Source organism: Lissotriton vulgaris, chromosome 10 (genome assembly GCF_964263255.1).
Source record: "Lissotriton vulgaris chromosome 10, aLisVul1.2, whole genome shotgun sequence".
Classification (NCBI taxonomy): domain Eukaryota; kingdom Metazoa; phylum Chordata; class Amphibia; order Caudata; family Salamandridae; genus Lissotriton; species Lissotriton vulgaris.
The window spans coordinates 259,776,770-259,784,412 of NC_141698.1; positions in this window are offsets into that span (position 1 = coordinate 259,776,770).

Consider the following 7,643-nt stretch of genomic DNA (forward strand, 5'->3'; position numbering starts at 1 on the left):
ATCCCCGCCCGCCCATGCATCCATCACACTAAGTAAGGCCTAGCCCTGGCCCGATCTGGGACGTCCCCCTGCTCCCGCCCACCCCGAGAAGCCTGGATCTGCGAGAAAAAAGGGAGAGCCCACCCCCACAAGAACAAAGGGACAAAATGGCCACACTCGGCAATAGAGAAAAGTCCGAGGACTGAGTAAAAGTCGCCAGTCCCAACCAAAGTCAACACTGAAATAAAGCAGCATAATGAAAGCCACAATACCACACATTGCGGAAGATACTGATGTCCCCAAAAAATAGGCACAATCAGGCAGGATAGGCAGACACTGTAGCAGCGGCCCCTGGAACTCCTTGGGCGAGGTTGCGCTCCGTGTTGGGGAGAAAGACATTGTAGCAGTACACAGACAGGAATATTGTAGCTCGTCCACCTTGATACCGCGAAGCTGCTGAGTAGTTCCACACGTCCCCTGCAACATTGTTTCACTGACCGGGATCGACGGAGGTTGTGTAGCAGAGCAGGGAGAGAGGATGGGCAGGGTGTATTCCGAACCAGCCAGGCAGCCATCAAACTTCTCCTCCAGCTGTAGCAAGGACGTGCGCCATTCACCGCGCAGTCTAGTTAGAGCCAGGAAAACAGAGGCGAGGGTAACTTGAGAGTGCTCCTCCATTACCTCCGTGATATGAGACGCTTCAGTCAGGTCAGCTCCCCAACTAGATGCAAGCCGGAGATGTCGAACAGGAGCCAGGGCGCCATCCGCCATTATCACAGAGGAGCCGGCCATCGTGGTCCCACCAACGAGCAAACAGTGATCCCAGGCAGAGCCGGCGCCAGGAGGAAATGATCCGCTCCCTCGAAACAGGACAGGTCCGCAGTCGTGGGCTGCATGCAGTGGGGGGGGCTCTTCGCCGATCGGCACAGGAGAGGCGAGGCAGTGAGGGAGTTATGGCTGCTGAGGCGCCCCCGGCATACGATAATCAGTGAGTGGGTATCCTGCCGCTTTCACCGAGGGACGGAGCAAGTCAGGCTTACAAACGGCCAGCAGTCCCAGTCACCCGAGCGTCTAACGTAGAAGCCAGTTCTCCAGTCGGCCAGCCCAGGATGACTGCGCCGCTTCAAGGAAATCGGCTCCTGTAGCCCCGGCAGTCACAGGCGGCGCTGTGTGGAGCAGGTCCCGGGTCCAGGGCTAGGGTCGTCCCCTGCGTGGCTCTCGACGTTTCTAAGGCTGCCGGGCGGGTAGAAACACCGGAGGGACACCTCCGGAATCAGGAAACTTCCCCAGTCACTCCGCCGGTACACAGGTACAGGATAGGAAACAGGATCATTGTGCGGGAAACAAGGGCTCGGGGAGCCGGGAGATCACACGTCCGTCTCCGCGGCCATCTTGGCTCCTCCCCCCAAGAATGTCATTGTTAAATACTTCTTGAATAGCATCCAGTTTGACCAAACATTCAGTGGTGTCTTTTATGTAGCTTTCCCAGGTTTGTACAAGCGGTTAAAGGTGATGATCCACAAAGTGTCTTATGGTTTCATGTATAGAGTTACATCCAGCTACTATGGGCCTGAATGGTGGTTTTAAACTGTCCTTATGCATCTTGGGAAGCATATATATATGCAGAACTTTTTGGAGTCTGATTGATGAGAAATTTTCCAGTTTTTTCATCAGTGATACCATCTTCGACTGCTTTAGATACGATGGCTGTTAACAAATTGATACGTTCCTCTGTTGGGTCTTTGTCCAGTTGTATATAAGTGTCTTCTTCTCCTACATGTGTATCCACACTCGAGTTGTAAAATACTGTATCAAGAACCACAAGGGCACCACCCTTATCAGCCGGTTGAAATGTTATAGATTTTTCCTGTCTCAGCGTATTCAAGATTTGTCGTTCTTTGAGTGTCAAATTTGGTCTCGTGCGATGACTATAGTTGATTTGCTTGAAATCTTTTTTCACAAGGTGTTCAAAAGTGTCTAGAAATTTGTGAGTTAAAGGTGACATAAATTTGCTTTTAGGGCGAAATTTTTTGATGTCTTGGTTGAGTTCCTCTGTGTCAGGTATTGTAGAAAAGAACCATTTCAACCGTAGCTTGCGCATAAATTTAAACAGAGATATTTCTGTTTCGAGTTCATTGGAAGAGTAAGTCGGAACGAAAGAGATTCCTTTATTTAAGACTTGCACTTCTGTACGGTTTAATTTTCTCTGGGAGATGTTCATTACTAGAGAACCTATTTCTTCAGATTCCTCTGTGGTCTGCCTGTTTCGGGTGCTTTTTTCGTTTTGTCCCCTTCTGGTACGGGTTCTATTTGTGCTGGTGCCTTGTCTGGTGGTACTTTGGATGATTGGCCTGCCGCTAAAAAAGGCGGTTGTGTGTTTGATGTGGAAGCACTTCCATCCAATGTGAGATTGACCTGTGGTGTAATTGAAGTGGGTTTGGGTCGTTGTACGGTCAAATCCTGATCTGGCAGTATCGTAGCCAATGAGGATTAACCGAGGCGCGATTATTGCTTATTGTGATAATTCCGTCATTTTGTTATTTGTGGATTGCTTTTTGTTACTTAACATTGTATACACCGTCTTGAGTGCAACGGCAACCAATTCTGTTCTTGTTAGGGTAGGTGCTCTTCTACTCTATTGAGTGGTTCAAGGTTTTTCCACTCGCCGTCTTGCACCTAAATAGTCAGCATTTCTATACGGATGTGCGTATATACGGGCAGTGCACCCGGAGTCTAACTGATCAAAAGCCTTCCCAAGTTCTCACTGATCTGGCACTAAACTCTCTTCTGAAGAGTTCACGTTTGGTTTTTTAAAGAAGCGTTTCTGCGCATGTGTTTCGGCCAACGAATAGACCTCGTCCAATTTATAATCTATCTTGTCCCTGCGGAATTTCCTGATTTTTCGCTCATGAACTTCTTTGGCGTGCTTGTCCAGATTGTTGTTAATGTTTTCTAATACTTTATTCCAATTTCAGACTCCATTTTTTGCGAAATCTCATCCTTTAGTTTGTTGATGTCATTTGATAAATCCGATAGTATAGTTGAGATTTCTTCAATAATGAGAAGTATTAAATCTAAAGAACATTTGTTCAGTATCGCGTACCAGCGGGACATGAAATCCTTATTAAATTTAAACAACAACGGTTTCAGGGCAATACGCAAACCTCTCGGTATCCTCTTAACTTTATGATACTCGATGAGAGTGGTGGCGTGGAGGCGCTGGTTTTTCTCTTTCCTGAGTAGATATTCTAATTGGCGTAGCTGTTGTGAAATATTTCCTGTGGGTGTACCAAAATCGCGAGCTTCTTTGATGAGTGAATATATAGACTCAGCTTCATCTGACATGTATGCTTTGGTAGTTGCCTGATTAGTTGTGAGATTTGCGATGTCTTTCCAAGACATTTTGAAGGATTGGCTGCAGACGTACTGAGGGTCTCTCTGAGAATACACTAATGTAGTAGTATGTCTGCACACCTGAGTAAACAATTTAAATCAGTTGATTTACAAGACTATAGAAATTTTTAAGAAAAGGTTACGTGCAACTTCCTGTGTATGAGAAAATACCCTGTTATTTCTCAAGAAGTATGTATGCAAAAGTAGAATGCCCACAGTCAAGGTAGTGCATAGCTATAAGACAGATATGTCTCAAGAGAACTTTCAATGCAATTTAAACACAAGTAATCCAAATGCTCAAGGGCAAAAGAGGTTTTATCAGATATGAATCATCATTATAAAACAGAACATAAACCCATGTCTGTTCACTTTGTATTCATGCTGGTGAACATGTATCAATCATACAATTGTTTCATCATTGAGTCTAAACAAAAGCATAACATTATACATAAAAGAATAGATTTGTAATGACATCCTTGTCTTTTTTTAAATCCCAATGCATTTCGGGTTCGAGGTCAGAACCCTTCTTCAGAGGAAAATCAATTCTGCCCACAGTGATGTCTTCCAAATGTTGATGTACTCCACAGTAATCTATAACACGACAAACGCAGTAAGTCTACTGCATCCAATGATATAGGATTTGCACTCTGAAAACTAGAGAGGTGCTCATGAAAAAGTTTTGTGAAGAGGAAAGGGTCATAGTCGTAGTGCACCTTAAGGTTCTGAACAAATGCTGAAGTTAAAAGAACTCTTCGTGCTCATGTTATTAAGTGCGTAGAAAACAATGTACTGAAAATCCACCCCACGGTGTGTTACGTGTATTCGAAATGCTAAGTGAAAGTGACACCGCACCGTTGAACTAACGTAAGCAAATAAAAAGAAACATGAAGTTTCGGCTTGCCTATAATTGCGTAGAAAACAATGTAATGAAATTCCACCCCACGGTGTGTTACGTACATTTGAAATGCTAAGTGAAAGTGACACCGCACGGCTAAACTAACGTAAACTGATAAAAAGAAACATGAAGTTTCAGCTTGCCTGGAATTGTTCACAGTGAATCGTGGCACTACCAACGGGGGTGAAGGCAGTCAGATTCCAATAGTATTCAGGTTCAAAGAATGTTCTGTGGGACGTGAATATAAAGACTATCAGCATTTTAAAAAAATTCAAGTGTCGGGTTTAGAAGATAAGCCGAAAAATGGCTCTCACCTGAATGTGTGGCGTGCTGTCCGCCCGTCTATGCTCCATGCGTGAGCATCTTGAAACCTAAGAAGAGGTAATAGTTCGATAACTCACCGAACTCGTAACCGGAGCATAAGAATACCAAACGTATTTCACTGAGTACATACCCAAAGTTGTAGAGGTATGTTTTCTGCTTTGCTGTGATGCCGCCGATAGTTAAGGAGCACCGATAGTTCATCGGGTAGGGTGTATCCCATAATGCTTCGTGGATTTAACGGGGCCAGGTAAAAATTCTATATTACTTCAAAGTGAAAACTTTATTCATCCATGCTGTGTGAACAAAGGGCTTTCCTGTCAATTAAGTGAACGTGCCGTGCGTACCGCGATACTGAATGTGTCATTGAATAAATATTGGTAATGTCAATGTGGTGTGAAAAAGAGAGATGATATGGGTAAATGATGTTTATAAGGAAAAGGACGTGAAGGATAAAGTAAAAGAAATGGAAGATAAGAGAGTGCAAATCCTTTACATATTCCGGAAGATCATGCAATTATTCTCTTGTTCCTGTGTCACAAAAAGCATAACATTTCATAATGGTCATTAAGCCCATCAGGGGCTACCGTTCCTCAGGTTTTTATCCAGTGGGTTTCTCTACGTGCTAGAGCTGTGTTAATGTCAATGCCTGGACTACTGCTAATGCTTTCCAAAACTGTGTAGCGTAACTGAGGTATAGTATGTCCTGCTGCTCCCCAGTGTAAGGCCAGGGGAGAAGTAGTGTTTTTGTTTCTGATTCGACTTTTGTGTTCTATGATTCGTGTTTTTATTTTCCTACTGGTTCTTCCTACGTAAACTAGGCCACAAGGGCATTTGATAGCGTATATTACTTTCTCTGAGTTGCAGTCTGACGTGTGTCTTAGTTTTATGGTGTTACCCGTGTGAGGGTGCATAAATTTGTCACCCACAATCACGTTGCTGCATTGGCCACAGTTGTGGCATTTTTTCATCCCCTTGAATGGTTTGACTGGTTCTTCCGTATTGGATTTTAGTAGTTCTCGTAAGTTCTTGGATCGATTGTGTGCAAACAGAGGAGGATTAGAAAAAAGATGCACAAAGTCTGGTTCATTTTCAATTATTTCCCAACGTCTTCCAATTATAGTTTTCACCTGTGCCGCTTGAGTGGAATATTTAAGCACAATAACTTCTCGTTGAGATGTGGTTTTATTGGAGGCTTTTAATAAGTCCTTCCTGCTTTTTTGTGCCATTTTTTGTTCAGCTTGAGTGAGTATCTCCAGTGGAAAACCTCTAGCTTGGTATTTGAGTTTTTGATCCTCAATATGTAGTTTGCATTGCTGTTCATTTGACGTGATCCTTTTTATTCTCGTGAACTGGGAAGTTGGTAAGTGTTTTTTCAGTGAAAAAGGGTGAGCACTTGTAAAGTGCAATGCACTGTTTACATCAGTAGGTTTCCTGTATACTGAAGTGATTAAACCTTCCGTGTTTTTTTAAATTTCTATGTCCAGAAAATGTATTTTTTCTTCTTGAATATCGTATGTGAATTGAATTCTAGAGTTGTGGGTGCTAAGTATCTTGATGGAATCTTCTAGCAGAGTCTTGTTCCATATGACCAAAATGTCATCAATGTAACGGAAAATTGCAACAGCATTGGTTTTCCAGATTTGATTGGTTAAGATGTGTTGATGTTCGAAATGCGCCATGAAGGTATTAGCATACGAAGGGGCTCCGGGAAAGCCCACTGATGTACCCGTCTTCTGTAAATAAAGTTTCTTTTTCCAAATAAAATATCTGTGGTAAAGTGAGAACTGTAACAGTTCCAAGAGAAAAATAGCTTGTTCAGATGGTATGGTTGAGGCCAGCAATCTCCATTCCACTGCCTCTAAGCCTTCATTGTGCGCTATGGAAGTGTATAAGGCCACAACGTCTATAGTGCACAAAAGAATGTCATTGTTAAATACTTCTTGAATAGCATCCAGTTTGACCAAACAATCAGTGGTGTCTTTTATGTAGGTTTCACTTGGAGAATGTGGGGCGAAATGCACCCCACTCCAGACGCACTGCCACATTTATGCATAACAAAGATGCATCAATTGTTCCAATCTTGTCAAAAATATTTGTATTCCATTTAGTCCACAGTTTTTTTGTATTAACTTCATTTCGTCCAGTCACACGAAGGACTCCTATGTTTACATAAGTCTTAATGCAGTAGAAATGCCGGTACGGGCCTTACTCTAGTGCATGACATGTTACATAAATCCTCTTTCATGAATGGTTTTCAATACCCAATGCATTTCGGGCCATTTTTCAGCCCTTCGTCAGGGGTTATCTACAAGATTTAAAAACATAGTAATTAGGTTTTAGTATTGACAACTCATGTTTAGCCACATTATGCTGTAAATGTCAAACAAACATGCTGATAACTTAAATCAACCCACTATTCAAACGTGTTGCCCGCTGAACTCCTGGATGCCTGTCCGATCTTATCCATCTCTATACTAAAATCCGTTCAATCCCTCCTAACAATAGTTAACCTGTTCCCACGCATATGCAATTCCACATAATCAAAGATTTCCCCCGTTTTTTATTGCACAAAACCAGCTCTTACCTCGAGCGTTATAGTGACTGCTTTCTCTCCTGTTCAAAAAACGATTTACATCAATGGGCTTTCCCGGAGCCCCTTCGTATGCTAATACCTTCATGGCGCATTTCGAACATCAACACATCTTAACCAATTAAATCTGGAAAACCAATGCAGTTGCAATTTTCCGTTACATTGATGACATTTTGGTCACATGGAAGGGCAACAAGACTCTGCTAGAAGATTCCATCAAGATACTGAACACCCACAACTCTAGAATTCAATTCACATACGATATTCAAGAAGAAAAAATACATTTTCTGGACATATAAATTCGAAAAACCACGGAAGGTTTAATCACTTCAGTATACAGGAAACCTACTGATGTAAACAGTGCATTGCACTTTACAAGTGCTCACCCCTTTTCACTGAAAAAACACTTACCAACTTCCCAGTTCACGAGAATAAAAAGGATCACGTCAAATGAACAGCAAT